The 17183-nt window shown below is 37.1% G+C and overlaps 1 pseudogene; it reads left to right on the top strand.

Annotated features, from left to right (window-relative positions):
- On the top strand, positions 1–2125 carry LOC130849334 (SRSF protein kinase 2-like; annotated as a pseudogene).
- Positions 2126–17183: the final 15058 nt, after the last annotated feature.

The raw sequence follows: 17183 nt of genomic DNA, 5'->3' as shown, positions 1-17183 counted from the left end.
ATGAGCTCCCAGAAAGTGCTGGCCATTCAGGCCCAAAGCAGAGGCCGAAAAGAAAGAAACATCTGAAAAAGCTGGAGCCTCTACAGAAAGCTCCCTTGGTTCCTCCACCGCCGCCTCCACCACCACCACCTCTGCCAGACCCTACGCCTCCAGAGCCAGAGGAGGAGATCCTGGGATCAGACCATGAGGAGCAGGAGGACCCTGCTGACCACTGCAAAGGTGGCTATCATCCAGTGAAAATTGGAGACCTCTTCAATGGCCAGTATCATGTTATTAGGAAGCTAGGATGGGGACACTTCTCTACTGTTTGGCTGTCCTGGGATATGCAGGGGAAAAGATTTGTTGCAATGAAAGTTGTAAAAGTGCCCAGCATTATACGGAGACAGCCTTGGATGAAATAAAATTGCTCAAATGTGTTCGAGAAAGTGATCCCAGTGACCCAAATAAAGACACATTAGTGCAGCTAATCGATGACTTCAAGATTTCAGGCATGAATGGAATACATGTCTGCATAGTCTTTGAAGTGCTTGGCCACCATCTCTTCAAGTGGATCATAAAATCCAACTATCAAGGCCTCCCAGTACGTTGTGTGAAGAGCATCATTGGACAGGTCCTTCAGGGGTTAGATTACCTACACAGTAAGTGCAAGATAATTCATACTGACATAAAGCCGGAAAAATCTTGGTGTGTGTGGATGATGCTTGTGTGAGAAGAATGGCAGCAGAGGCCACTGAGTGGCAGAGGCAGGAGCTCCTCCTCCTTCGGGGTCTGCAGTGAGGACTGCTCCACAGCAAAAACCCACAGGAAAAATATCTAAAAACAAAAAGAAAAAACTGAAAAAGAAGCAGAAAAGGCAGGCTGAGTTACTGGAAAAGCACCTGCAGGAAAGAGAAGAATTGGAGAGAGAAGCTGAAAGGAAAATAATAGAAGAAAATGTCACATCAGCTGTACCTTCCAATGAGCAAGGTGATGAATACCCCCCAGAGGTGAAACTAAAAACAGCAGGATTAGAGGAGATAGCCAAGGGAGAGACTGCGAATAACAACAGCAAAGGTGAGGACCAGGAGAAGAAAGAAGATACTGAGAAGGAAAACACTGGGAAAGATGAAGATGACCTTGAACAGGAACTCGCAAACATAGACCCTACTTGGATAGAATCACCCGAATAATGAGGAAGATTGCCCAAATCCTGAGGCATATAATCTCGATGAGACAAATGCAGAAAGCGATTATACACACAGCAGCTACCAAGAACAATTCAATGGTGAATTGCCAAATGGATGACACAAAATTCCTGAGTAACAGTTTCCAGAGTTTTCCACATCATTGTTCTCTGGGCGCTTAGAACCTGTGGCTCATGGCTCTGCACTTTCTGAGGGATCCCCACTTACTGATTATCTGCACATGAAGAAAGCAGTCCATCCCATGACAGAAGCAGGACCGTTTCAGCCTCCAGCACTGGGGATTTGCCAAAAACAAAAACTCGGGCAGCCCGCCTGTTGATGAATCCCCTGGACCCATGGAATGCAGATGAAATTAGAGTTAAAATTGCTGACCTGGGAAATGCTTGTTTGGTGCATAAACACTTCACAGAAGACATCCAGACGCATCAGTATAGATCCATAGAGGTTTTAATAGGAGCAGGTTACAGTACACCTGCTGACATTTGGAGTACAGCATGTATGGCATTTGAGCTGGCAAGAAGAGATTATTTGTTTGAACTGCATTCTGGGGAAGACTATTCCAGAGACGAAGGCCACATAACCCATGTCATAGAGCTGCTAGGCATTATCCCAAGGCACTTTGCTCTAACTGGAAAATATTCTGGGGAAATCTTCAATCACAGAGATCACATAGCATTGATCATTGAACTGCTGGGGAAGGTCTCTTGAAAATACACTATGTTGGGGAAATATTCCAAGGAGTTTTTCAGCAGAAAAGGAGAACTGTGGCCACCATCAAGCTGAAGCCCTGGAGCCTCTTTGATGTACTTGTGGAAAAGTATGGTTGGCCCCATGAAGATTTTGCACAGTTTACAGATTTCCTGATCCAGATGTTAGAAATGGTTCCAGAAAAATGAGCCTGAGCTGGCGAATGCCTTTGGCATCCTTGGTTGAATTCTTAGCAGGTTCTGCATAGACTCATTCTGAGCTGGCACGTGTTGTCCAGCGCATTGGCCCTGAAGGGGGACTCTCATTCTTAACAGGATTACAAGTGAGCTGGCTTCATCCTCAGACATTTATTTTCCTTTGAGTTACTGTTGTTTGACATTTTGCTTTGTGTGCACTGTGCTTCTGGGAAAGGGCAGTCTTTTGTCTTCAGCTTAGTAGTTTATTGACCCACTTTTCTTCTGAAAAAAATAACGTCTCTAAGCATTGTTTCTTGTGTCGTGTGACATTCAAATGTCAATTTTTTTGAACGAAAAATACTTTCCTCCTTGTGTTTTGGAAGGTTTTGTAACTATTTATGAAAAATATTTTAGCTGAGTACTATATAATTTACAATCGTAAGAAATTATCAAGTTGAAACCAAGAAATAGCAAGGAAATGTACAATTTGAACTTCTAGCAAAGGGATATCATTCCTGTATTATAGTGTATGTAAGTGCACCCTGTAAATGTTAATTTCCATTAAATATGGGATGGGGACTCAAATTTCAGAAAAGCTACCCAGTCTTGAGTGCTTTGTAGCCTAAGTTGCATGTAATGAACTTAAACTGCTCCAAGGAGTTGTGCAAACTTTTCATTCCATGACAGTCCTTTTGCATTGGATTTTAAACAACAGGCTCTGGGTTATATCATTCCCTATATGGCACTTTAAAGAAAGAAAAGACATGCTTCTCATTCTAAAATACGTATTATGGTTTAGCACTCCCATTTGTATTTTTGCATATTTTTAATTAAAACTACTTTTAAGGAAAAAGAACAATTTCCTTTTAAAAATGTGGTGGCCTGGTACTATGTGGTGTTGCCTCCTCCAAGCACTGTAAGTTAAACTCTACATAGATTAAATTGAACAAGAGAAACATGTTCAGTGTGTGGAATGAAAAAATATACATATATTTTTTTGGAAAAAAAAAGCATTTGATAAAATTCAACATCCATTCATGATAAAGAGAAACTCTCATCAAAGTGGGTATACAGGAAACATATCTCTGCATGATAAGGGCCAATTTATGATAAACCCACAGCAAACCTAATACTCAACAGTGATTAGCCTTCCTGCTACATTCAGGAATGAGACAAGTATGCCATATGCACAGCCTGTATTTAACATAATATGTGAATTCCTAGGCACAGCAATCAGATAAGAAAAAGAAATAAAATGTATCCAAATTCGAAGGGAAGAGGTAAAACTGTCACTATTTGCAAGTGATATGATACTCTATGTAGAGAGCCCTAAAATCTTTGTACAAGGACTATTAGAAGTAATATATGATTTCAGCAAGGTAGCAGGATACAAGATTAATATACAGAAATCTGTTGCATTTCTATACACTAATATTGGACTATCAAAATGAGAAAGTTTAAAAAAATCTTGCTTAAAATCAGATCCAAAACAATAAAATGCAGAGGAATAAACTTAACAAATGAGGTGAAAACCTATATCCTGAGATCTATAAAACACGGTTAAAAGAAATTGAAGATGTTTCCAAAAAATGGAAAGATATTCCATGCTCTTGAATTGAAAGAATTAGCATTGTTAAAATGGCCATAGTACCCAAAGGAATCTAGGGATTTAATGCAATTCCTATCAAAATATCCAGGACATTTTTCACAGAACTAGAACAAGTAATCCTAAAATTCATATGGAACAGCAAAGACCTAGAATTGCCAAAGCAATCCTGAGAAAAAAGAACAAAGCTGGAGGTATAACCCTTCCAGACATCAGACAATACTGTAAAACTAGAGTAATGAAAACAGTATGGTATTAGCACAAAAACAAACACATAGATCAATGGTACAGAATAGAGGGCCCAGATATAAACGTACACACCTATGGTCAAATAATCTATGACAAAGGAAGCAAAATATGCAATAGAGAAAAGAAAGTCTCTTCAACAAGTAGTGCTGGGAAAACTGGACCACAACCACATTTAAATCAATGAAATTAGAATATTCCCAGACACCACATATAAAAATAAACTCAAGATGGTTTAAAGGGATAAATCTAAGACATGACACCATGAAACTTCTAGAAGAGAGCAAGGGCAAAACACTCATAGCAATATTTTCTTGGATCAGTCTCCTAAGACAAAAGAAATACAGGCAAAAATAAACAAAAGAGACCTAATTAAACTAAAAGCTTTTGCACAGCAAAAGATACAATTGACAAAACAAAAATACAACCTACAGAATGGGAGAAAATATTTGCAAATGATATGACCAACAAGGGATTAATATCCAAAATATAGAAAGAGTTCATAAAACTCAATAAAAAAATAATAATAACCCAATTAAAAAATAGGCAGAATACTGAAATGGACATTTTTCCAAAGAAGACACACAGATGGCTAAAAGGCACATAAAAGATGCTCAACATTCCTAATTACTAAAGAAATGCAAATCAAAACCACAACTGAGGTATCACCTCACACCAGTCAGAATGGCCATCATCAGGAAGTTGACAAAGAGTAAAATCTGCAGAGAATGTGGACAAAAGGGAACACTCATACATTGTAAGTGGGAATCTACATTGGTGTAACTGCTATGGAAAATGGTATGGAGATTCCTTAAAAACTAAAATAGTACTACCATGTAATCCAGCAATTCCTCTCCTCAGTATATATCCAAAAAAGAAAAAAAGAAAAAAAAAAAAAAAAAAAAAACTCTAACTTGAAAAGATACATGAACCCCAATGTCCACAGAGGCATTATTTACAATAACCAAAAGATGAATGAAACCAGGAGCCCATCAGCAGGTAACTGGCTTAAGAAGATGTGATATATATGTACATTGGAATATTACTCATCCTTAAGTAAGAATGAAATGATGCTTTTTGCAGCAACATGGATGGACCTTGTGACTATTTTGCTTAGTAAAATAGGTTAGACAGAGAAAGACAAATACTATATGATAGTTATCTGTTGAGTCTAAAATATAATACAAATGCTTTTACCTAAGATGGACATAGAAGGATGTGTGCTCATCTTGTGAGAGCACCAAAATCACAACTAACTGCTAAACAAATATCATCAGGAAGATGCTGGAACCCAAGAAAGATACCTCGAATCCAAAGACAAAAGAAAAGCCACAATGAGATGGTAGGAGGGGGGTGCAGTCATGATAAAGTCAAATCCCATACCTGCCCAGTGGGTGACCCACAAACTGGAGAACAATTATACCACAGAAGTTCTCCCTCTGGCGTGAAGGTTCTGAGCCCCACATCAGACTTCTCAGCCTGAGGGTCCAGCAATGGGACTAGGAATCCCCAGGGACTCTGACTTTGAAGGCCAGTGGGATTTCATTGCAGGATTTCCACAGGACTAGGTGAAGGAGAGACTCCACTCTTGAAGGGCACACACAGAGTCTTATGTGCATCAGGACCCACCAGTGACCCCATAGGAGACTGAACTAAACCTACTTGCTAGTGTTGGAGGGTCTCCTGTGGGGGAGTGGGGGGAACAGCTGTGGCTCACCACAAGGACAAGAGCACTGGCAGTTCTTCAAAGTATCAAATGGCATTACCCCCACCATACAGCTTTTAGGCTCCAGTGCTGGGTTGCCTCAAGCCAAAAAACTAACACATCCCCACCTATCAGCAGACAAGCAGATTAAAGTTTTGCTGAGCAAGGCTCTGCCCACCAGAGCAAAACCCTCACATCAGGAAGTTTGTACGACTCTTAGATAACCTCATCCACCAGATGGCAGACAGAAGAAGCAAGAAGAACTACAATCCTGCAGTCTGCAGAACAAAAACCACAATCACAGAAAGTTAGACCAAGTGAAAAGGCAGGATTTTCACAGATGAAGGATTATGTCACAGATGAAGGAACAAGGTAAAACCCCAGAAAAACAACTAAATGACATGGAGGTAGACAACCTTCCAGAAAAAGAATTCAGAAAAAAAGATCCAGGATCATTCAGTGAAGATGGTCCAGTACTTCAGGAAAAAAATGGAGGCAAAGATTGAGAAGATGCAAAAAATGTTTAACAGAGACCTAGAAGAATTAAAGAACAAACAGAGATGAACAATACAATAAATGAAATGAAAAATACACTGGAAAGAATCAATAGCAGAATAAATGAGGCAGAAGAACAGATAAGTAACCTGGAAGACAGAATGGTGGAAATCACTGCCATTGAATTGAATAAAGAAAAAAGAATGAAAAGAAATGAAGACAGCCTAACAGACCACTGGGAAAAGATTAAATGAAGCAACATTCACATTATAGGGGTCTCAGAAGGAGAAAAGAAAGAGAAAGAACATGAGAAAATATTTGAAGAGATAATAACTGAAAACTTCCCTAACATACAAAAGGAAACAGTCAACCAAGTCCAGAAAGTGCAGAGAGTCCCAAGCAGGACAAACCCAAGGAGGAACACAGCAAGACACATAGTAATCAAATTGACAAAAATTAAACACAAAGAAAAAATATTAAAAGCGATAAGGGAAAAAAATGACAAATAACATACAAAGAAACTCCCATAAGGTTATCAGATGATTTCTCAGCAGAAACTCTGCAAGCCAGAAGGGAGTGGCACTATATATTTAAACTGATGAAACAGAAGGACCTAAAACCAAGAATACTCTACCTAGCAAGGCTCTCATCCAGATTTGATGGAGAAATCAAAAGCTTTACAGACAAGCAAAATCTAAGATAATTCAGTACCACCAGATCAGCTTCGTAACAAATGCTAAAGGAACTCCTCTTGGTGGGAAAGAGACTAGCAACTTAAAAAATAAAAAATGAAAACTTGTACATACATAGACTGTTATATCAAAACCTCATGGGAACAGCAAAGCCAAAAACTACAATATATACACATACAAAAGAAAAATCAACCCAAACACAACACTAAAGAGGGTCATCAAACCACAAGAGAAGAGAACAAAAGAGGAAGGGAAAAGAAAGGACCTACAAAACCAAACCCCAAACAAGAAAATGGCAATAGGAATACACATATCAATAATTACCTTAAATGTAAATGGATTACATGTGCCAACCAAAAGACAAAGACTGGCTAAGAGGATACAGAAACAAGACCCATATATACTCTGTCTACAAGAGACCCACCTCAGACCTAGAGACACATACAGACTGAAAGTGAGGGGCTGGAAGCCAGTATTCCATGCAAATGGAAATCAAAAGAAAGCTGGAATAGCACTAGTCCTATCAGAAAAAAATAGACATTAAAACAAAGACTGCGACAAGAGACAAAGAAAGACACTACATAATGAACAAGGGATCAATCCAAGAAGAAGATGCAACAATTGTAAATATATATGCACCCAAATTTGGAGCACCTCAATGTATAAGGCAAATGCTAACAGCCATAAAGGAAGAAATCAACAAAAACACAATAATAGTGGGGGACTTTAACACCCCACTTTCATCAATGGACTGATTATCCAGAGAGAAAATCAACAAGGAAATGCAGGCCTTAAATGACATATTAGACCAGATTGACTCAATTGATGTTTATAGAGCATTCCATCCAAATGTAGCAGAATACACTTTCTTCTCAAGTGCACCTGGAACATTCTCCAGGATTGACCACATGCTGGGCCACAAAACAAGCCTCGGTAAATTTAAGAAAATTGAAATCATATCAAGCATCTTTTCCAATCACAACACTATGAGATTAGAAATAAACTACAAGAAAAAACTATGAAAAACACAAACATGTGGAGGCTAAAGAACATGCTACTAAACAACCAATTGATCACTGAAGAAATCAAAGAGAAAATCAAAAATACCTAGAGACAAATGAAAATGAACGCACAATGATCCAAAATCTATGGGATGTAGCAAAAGGAATTCTAAGAGGGACGCTTATAGCAATACAATCTTACCTCAGGAAACAAAAAAAAAATCTCAAATAAACAACCTAACCTTACACCTAAAGCAACTAGAGAAAGAAGAACAAACAAATCCTAGAGTTAGTAGAAGGAAAGAAATCATAAAGATCAGAGCTGAAATAAATACAATAGAGACAAAGAAAACAATAGCAAAGATCAATGAAACTAAAAGCTGGTTCTTTGAAAATATAAACAAATTAAAAAACCTTTAGCTAGACTCATCAGAAAAAATGGGAGAGGACTCAAATCAATAAAATTAGAAATGAAAAAGGAAAAGTTACAACTGACACCACAGAAATATAAAGGATCATAAGAGACTACTACAAGCAACTGTATGTCAATAAAATGGACAACCTGGAAAAAATGGACAAATTCCTAAAAAGGTGCAGTCTCCCAAGACTGAAACAGGAAGAAATAGAAAATATGAACAGACCAATAAGAAGCAATGAAACTGAAAATGTGATTTACGAACTCCCAACAAACAAAAGTCCAGAACCTGATGGCTTCACAGGCAAATTCTATCAAACATTTAGAGAAGAGTTAACACCTATCCTTCTCAAGCTCTTCCAAAAAATTGCAGAGGAAGGAACACTCCCAAACTCATCCTACGAGACCACCATCACCCTGATACAAAAACCAGGCAAAGATACTACAAAAAAAGAAAATTGCAGACCAATATCACTGATGAATATAGATGTAAAAATCCTCAACAAAATACTAGCTAACAGAATCCAGCAACATATTAAAAGGATCATACACAATGATCAAGTGGGGTTTATCCCTGGAATGCAAGCATTCCTCAATATATGCAAATTAATCACTGTGATACACCATTTTAACAATTTGAAGGATAAAAACCACATGATCATCTCAATAGATGCAGAAAAAGCTTTTGACAAAATTCAACATCCATTTATGACAAAAAGTCTCCAGAAGGTGGACATAGAGGGAACCGAACTCAACATAATAAAGGCCATATATGACAAACCCACAGCAAACATCACTCTTAATGGTGAAAAACTGGAAGCATTCCCTCTAAGATCAGGAGCAAGACAAGGATGTCCACTCTCCCACTACTATTCAACATAGTTTTGGAAGTCTTTGCCACAGCAATCAGAGAAGAATATGAAATCAAAGGAATCCAAATTGGAAAAGAAGTAAAATTGTCACTCTTTGCAGATGACATGATATTTTACGTAGAAAACCCTAAAGAGGCTACCAGAAAACTGCTAGCACTAATTGATGAATTTAGTAAAGGAGCAGGATACAAAATTAATGCACAGAAATCTCTTGCATTCCTATATACTAACAATGAAAGAGCAGAAAGAGAAATTAAGGAAACTCTCCCATTTACCATTGCAACAAAAAGAATAAAATACCTAGGAATAAACCTGCCTAAGGAGGCAAAAGATCTGTATGCAGAAAACCATAAGACACTGATGATAGAAATCAAAGATGACACAAACAGATGGAGGGACATACCATGTTCTTGAATAGGAAGAATCAATATTGCGAAAATGACTATCTTACCCAAAGCAATTTACAGATTCAACACAATCCCTATCAAATTACCAATGGCATTTTTCACAGAACTAGAGCAAGAAATCTTACAATTTGTATGGAAATGCAAAAGACCCTGAATAACCAAAGCAATATTGAGAAGGAAAGATGGAGTTGGTGGAATTAGTCTTCCAGACTTCAAACTATGCTACAAGGCCATAGTGATCAAGACAGTATGGTACTGGCACAAAAACAGAAAAGTAGATCAATGGAACAGAATAGAGAACTCACAGGTAAACACAAGTACATATGGGCAGCTTATCTTTGACAAAGGAGGCAAGAATATACAATGGAAAAAAGACAGCCTCTTCAATAAGTGGTGCTGGGAAAATTGGACAGCAACATGTAAAAGAAAGAAATTAGAACACTCTCTAACACCATACACAAAAATAAACACAAAATGGATTAAAGACCTAAATGTAAGGCCAGACACTATAAAACTGCTAGAGGAAAACATAGGCAGGACACTCAATGACATCCATCAAAGCAAGATCCTTTTTGACCCACCTCCTAGAATCATGGAAATAAAATCAAGAACAAACAAATGGGACCTCATGAAACGTAAAAGCTTTTGCACAGTGAAAGATACCATAAACAAGACAAGAAAACAACCCTCAGAATGGGAGAAAATACTTGCCAACAAAGCAACGGACAAAGGATTAATCTCCAAAATATACAAGCAGCTCATGCAGCTTAATACCAAAAGAGCAAATAACCCAATCCACAAATGGGCAGAAGACCTAAATAGACATTTCTCCAAAGAAGACATACACATGGCCAACAAACACATGAAAAGATGCTCAACATCACTAATCATTAGAGAAATGCAAGTCAAAGCCACAATGAGGTATCACCTCACACCGATCAGAATGGCCATCATCACAAAACCTAGAAACAACAAATGTTGGAGAGGGTGTGGAGAAAATGGAACTCTCCTGCCCTGTTGGTGAGAATGTAAGTTGGTACAGCCACTGTGGAAAACAGTTTGGAGGTTCCTTAAAAAACTAAAAATAGAACTACCATATGACCCAGTAATCCCACTACTGGGCATATACCCAGAGAAAACCATAATCCAAAAATAAAGATGTACCATAATGTTCATTGCAGCACTATTTACAATAGCCAGGACATGGAAGCAACATAAATGCCCATCAACATATGAATGGATAAAGAAGATGTGGCACATATATGCATATATACAATGGAATATTACTCAGCCATAAAAAGCAATGAAATATATGTAATGAGGTGGATAGACCTAGAGTCTGTCATACAGAGTGAAGTAAGCCAGAAAGGGAAAAACAAACATTGTATGCTAACTCATATATATGGAATCTGAAGAAATGGTATTAATGAACCCAGTGACAGAGCAAGAACGGAGATGCAGATAAAGAGAATGAACTTGAAGACGTGGGGCTGGGGTGGGAGGCTCAAAGAAAGCTGGGGTGAAGTGAGAGAGTCGCATAGACATAGATACACTACCAACTGTAAAACAGCTAGCTAGTGGGAAGTTGCTGTATAACAAAGGGCGATCAACTCAATGATGGGTGATGCTTTAGAGGGCCAGGACAGGGAGGACGGGAGGGAGTCTCAGGAGGGAGTGGATATGGGGATATATGTATAAATACAGCTGATTCACTTTGGTGTACCTCAAAAACTGGTACAAGAGTGTAAAGCAATTATATTCCAGTAAAGAGCTTAAAAAAAAAAAAAAGAAAAGAAAAGAAAAAAAGAAAATAATTCTAAGTATACTAAAATAAACCACTATGTACAAGTGCAAAAAAAATAAATAAAAATTTAAAAAAATAAAAGGAATGAAATAATGCCATTTGCAGCAACACGAACAAGTCTAGAGATTGTCATATTTAGTGAAGTAAGTGAGACAGAGAAAGAAATGTCATATGGTATCCCATATATGTGGAATTTTTTAAAAAAATGATACAATTGAACTTCTTTACAAAACAGCAATAGACTCACAGACTTAGAGAACAAACATGGTTATCGGAGGGGAGGATGGGTGGAATGGATATTTAGAGAGTTTGGGATCGACATGTACACACTGCTATATTTAAAATGGATAACCAACAAGGACTTAGTGTACAGCACAAGGAAATCTGTTCAATGTTATGTGGCAGCCTGGATGGGAGGGCAGTTGGGGAGAATGGATACATGTATATGTATGGCTAAGTCCCTTTGCTGTGCACCTGAAACTATCACAACATTGTTAACTAGCTATATTACAAATAAAGTAAAAAGTTAAAAAAATATAATATAATATAATACAAATGAATGTAAAAACAGAAACAGACTCACAGCTATAGAATATAAATTTATGGTTAGTAAAGAGAAGAGGGAGTGGGGAGGGACAGATTATGAAATTAACAGATACAAACTACTATCCACAAAATAAATAAACAACAAGGGTTTACTATATAGCATGGAGAATTATACTTACTATCTTGTAATAACCTATAATGGAATATAATCTGCCAAAACACTGATTCAGTATGTTGCACAACTGAAACTAACACAATATTGTAAATTAGCAAATAAATAAATAAATGTATGTTATAGACCAAGCACTCCTAAACCATGACCTCAGGGCCAAATCTGGCCAGCCATTTGCATAATGATGAACAACTCTCAGGATCCAGAGCACTTCCACCACCCAAAAGAAATTATATACCCATTACACAGTTACTTCCCACTCACTCATTCCTCAGGCCTTAGCAAATTGGCATTGTGTTAGCATCATTCTACAGCACGTTAAATAATGCCAAAAAAAAAATTTACAAGACTATAACTTTAACCAGGTGTTATTTCCATACATTTCACATGTCTTCTGTTTCTTAAATTAAAATTCTCTGATGTATTAAAAATTAGCTTTACTTCCATTATTTTTCTTTTCTGTAATATATGCAAAAACACAGAATGTATTAAAGCAGCAAAACATACAGGAAATTTTCAAAAACACTTTAAGCCTCCCAGTTCCTGAATGGCAGCATGACATGTTCCATGGATCAGCTCCAATGTGAAACATGCATAACTCATGAAAATAATTTTTTAAAACAACTAGTTAAGAACTATCATATGACCCAGCAGTTCCACTTTTGGGTATATACCCTGAGAAAACCATAATTCAAAAAGATAAATGGACCACAACATTCATTGCATCACTATTTACAATAGCCAGGACATGGAAGCAACTTAAATGCCCATTAACAGATGAATGGATAAAGATGTGGCACATATATACAATGGAATATTACTCAGCCATAAAAAGAAACAAAATTGAGTTATTTTGTAGTGAGGTGGATGGACCTAGAGTCTGTCACACAGAGTGAAGTAAGTCAGAAAGAGGAAAACAAACACCATATGCTAACACATATGTGTGGAATCTAGAAAAATGGTACTGATGAACCTAGTGGCAGGGCAGGAATAAAGGCACAGATGTGGAGAACAGACTTGAGGACACATGGTGGCAAGGTGAGGCTGGAACATAGTGAGAGAGCAGCACTGACATATATATACTACCAAATGTAAAATGGATAGCTAGTGAGAAGCTGGGGGATAGCACAGAGAGATCAACTCTGTGCTTTGTGATGATCTAGAGGAGTGGGATAAGGAGGATGGGAGGGAGGGGATATGGGTATATATGTATACATACAGCTGATTCACTTTGTTTTACAGCAGAAACTAACACAATATTGTAAAGCAATTATATTCTAATAAAGATATATTAAAAATGAAAATATATGTTATTGACCTAATAAAATGTAATTAAAGCAAATATTTACATTTAAAAACACTATTTAGTGTCTAGAAATTGTCTTAAAGACATGCAGTAAATAAAGACATATTTATTCCTGAAAATACACTAGCAGTAAAATCACTAAAGGCCTGTGCTGTTTAAACCTCATCCTGCTCCCTCTTTCACCCCCTTTACTCAGAGTAACAGTCTCCACTCCAAGTAGGTTCAGAAAGGACACAGGGCTCTCACTCCCCAGAGCTTTCATTTGAATGCTATGGTATTTTCTTAGAAGGGTCAAGCCACTTGAATTTCTCTCACACACACATCCCAGCTATGTACTACACAAGCTAAGTTCCAGATAAGTGTGGCCAAGAAAATTCTCCCTTCTTTCCCCCAGCCCCCTCATAGGGCAGAGGTTCTATTCAGGCACAGCATATTGAGAATACTGAACCCCAAATAGTCATTGCCCCAGTTCATTCATAGGATGGAGTTTCCATGATGAAAGAGGCAAACTGAAAATAGAGGCTACTGTTTATACCTAAAGCAGGGATGTCACTCAGAGAGAAGTATTCCACTGTCCCTGTCCACAGCTCTGGAAGCCAAGGTTCAGAGTTTGACCAAAGGGAGACTCAGGACATAAAACACTGAACTCTAGGCTATTCTCAGGGAACTCACTTTATTTGAATCAGGTTGTGGGAAGGTCAAACCTAAGTGTGCCCTCAAATTATGAAAGATTTGTTGGTAAGCAGTTAAGAGGAAGCTGGTCATGATAGATACAAGCTAAACTGTTGTCAAGCTAGTTTATCAGAGAAAAACAGAGAAAGACACAGCTAAGAAGAGTAAAACCACAAACAAGACAAAAAGACAATTCTTAGAATGGGAGAAAATATTTAAATATTTACAAATGAAGCAACTGACAAAGGATTAATCTCCAAAATATACAAACAGCTCATGCAGCTCAATATCAAAAAACAAACAACTCAATCAAAAAATGGGCAGAAGACCTATGTAGACATTTCTCCAAAGAAGACCAAGAGGCACATGAAAAGCTGTTCAACATCACCAATTATTAGAGAAATGCAAATCAAAACTACAATGAGGTATCACCTCACACCAGTCAGAATGGCCATCATCAAAAATCTATAAACAATAAATGCTGCAGAGGGTGTGGAGAAAAGGGAACCCTCTTATGCTTTTGGTGGGAATGTAAATTGATAAAGCCACTATGGAGTACGGTTTCTTAAAAAACTAGAAATGGAACAATCATATGACCCAGCAATCCCATGACTGGGCATATGCCCTGAGAAAAACATAATTCAAAAAGATACATGCACCCCAATGTTCATTACAGCACTACTTACAATAGCTAGGACATGGAAGCAACCTAAATGTCCATCAACAGAGGAATGGATAAAGAGGATGTGGTACATATATACATTGGAATATTATTCAGCCATAAAAAGGAATGAAATTGTGTCATTTACAGAGATGTGGATGGACCTAACGACTGTCATACAGAGTCAAGTAAGTCAGAGAAAAACAAACATTGTATATTAACCACATGTATGTGGAATCTAGAAAAATGGTATAGATGATCTCATTTGCAAAGCAGAAATAGAGTCACAGATGTAAAGAACAAACATATGGATACCAAGGGGGATGGGGGAGTGGGATGAATTAGGAGACTGGGATTGACATGTATACACTATTGATACTATGTATAAAATAGATAACAAATGAGAACCTACTATATAGCACAGGGAACTCAAATCAGTGCTCTGTGGTAACCTAAATAGGAAGGAAATCCAAACAATGGGGGATATAGTTACACGTATGGCTGGTTCAATTTGCTGTACAGCAGAAACGGCCACAACACTGTAAAGCTACAAAGAAAAAGAAAAAGAAAGAAAGAGAGAAAGAGAGAAAGGAAGGAAGGAAGGAAGGAAGGAAGGAAGGAAGGAAGGAAGGAAGGAAGGAAGGAAGGAAAGAAAGAAAGAAAGAAAGAAAGAAAGAAAGAAAGAAAGAAAGAAAGAAAGAAAGAAAGAAAGAAAGAAAGGAAGGAAGGAAGGAAGGAAGGAAGGAAGGAAGGAAGGAAGGAAGGAAGAAAGAAAAAGAAAAAGAAAGAAAGAAAAGAAAGAGAAAAAAAGAAAAAGAAAGAAAGAAAGAGAAAGAAAGAAAGAAAGAAAGAAAGAAAGAAAGAAAGAAAGAAAGAAAGAAAGAAAGAAAGAAAGAAAGAAAGAAAGAAAGAAAGAAAGACTTCCTGAGGTCAGAGCACACCTCAAATACTGACTTCAAAGAGTTTCCCTGCAAAAAGGTCTGAACATTTTGGGGTTAGAGTTTGGAGCAATTTATGCTCCCAAGATATTATCAAAAACTATAGCATAATCACCCAACAACTGGTGAAAGCTAATAGTAAGAAAAGAGAAAGTCAAAAAGAATGCCCTACTAAAACCACTGTCAACCCAGAAAAATGTGAATATGCCCGAGGCTCCACCCTCCAAATAGCCACACCACAGAGGAAAAAGACTTCACTAAAATAGTCCATTTAGTCAGTAAACAAATAACTGTAACAATACATGAAACTGGAGAGGACCAGTATCCAGAGTTGCTACACTCTATTTTTTTAATGTTACATTTTAACAAAAATTTCACAAGACAGACAAAGAAATAGAAAAGTGGACTCTCATGGGGAAAAAAAACAGGCAAAAGAAACTGCCTGTGAGAAGAACTAATGATTGGCTCTAACGGAAAATTTCAAACTAGCTATTTTCAATGGGTTTAATGAAACAAAGGAAACTACCAAGAAGACAAAACACTTGAGTAAAGAAAATGAAAAACTAAAATAAAAATACGAACTATCATAAGAGACTATTGTAAATCATCATATTCCAACAGACTGGACAACTTAAAAGAAATTGATAAATTCCTGTTAGTACACAAGTTACCTTAAAAAAGAAAGGTATAATAACAACGTCACATGCAATGGAGTCTATAAATAAGAGATGGAAATCATATTTTATGAAAGTAACAAATGGAAATTTTGAAATTGAAAATTACCATATCTGAAATGAAAAATATACTAGAGGCAGTCAACAGTAGATTTGAAGAAGCTGATAAAAAAAAGCTATCAAACTTAAGCTAGCTCAATAAGATAATATAATCCAAAGAACAGAGAGAAAAAAGAGTAAAGAAAAATGAACAGAGGGGTAGAGAATAGTGGGACATAAATAAGCACAGCAATGTACACAAAAGGGGAGTGCCAAAAGAAAATGGAGCAGAGCAAAATATTCGCAAAAATAATGCCTGAATACATCCCAAATATGATGAAAAACATTAATCTATATATCCCATTTGTTCAACCAATTTCAAGTAAGAAAATCACAGGACAGCCTTATATAGACACTAGTGAAATGTTGAAAGCTAAAGACAGAAAATCTAGAAGAACTAAGAGAAAAATTATTCATTCATACAAGTGAACTCCAATAAGATACTACTTATATCTCATCAGTAACTATGGATGCTCTACGACAGTGGGATGATATATTCAAAGTGCTGAAAGACAAAACTGACAACCAAAAATTCCATATCAAATAAAACTATCTTTCAAAATTGAGGACAAAATACAGATATCTCTCTGTTCCCCACTCTCAAAAAATAATTCATCGCTAGGAAATCTGACATACAGGAAAAACTGAAGGAAGGTCTTCAGGCTGAAGAAAGAAAATTACAATTCTACAATGGTAATCACTTAGACTAAAGAGGAAAGTTATAAGCTTACACTCAGCTAAAAATAACTCCATGCTTGTTTTGCTTCTGCGAAATATGCTTGCTGTGCAGAGAAAAACAGAAAA

The sequence above is a fragment of the Hippopotamus amphibius genome, chromosome 3 (assembly GCF_030028045.1).
Source record: "Hippopotamus amphibius kiboko isolate mHipAmp2 chromosome 3, mHipAmp2.hap2, whole genome shotgun sequence".
Taxonomy (NCBI): domain Eukaryota; kingdom Metazoa; phylum Chordata; class Mammalia; order Artiodactyla; family Hippopotamidae; genus Hippopotamus; species Hippopotamus amphibius.
This window is presented reverse-complemented; position numbering and strand designations above follow the sequence as displayed.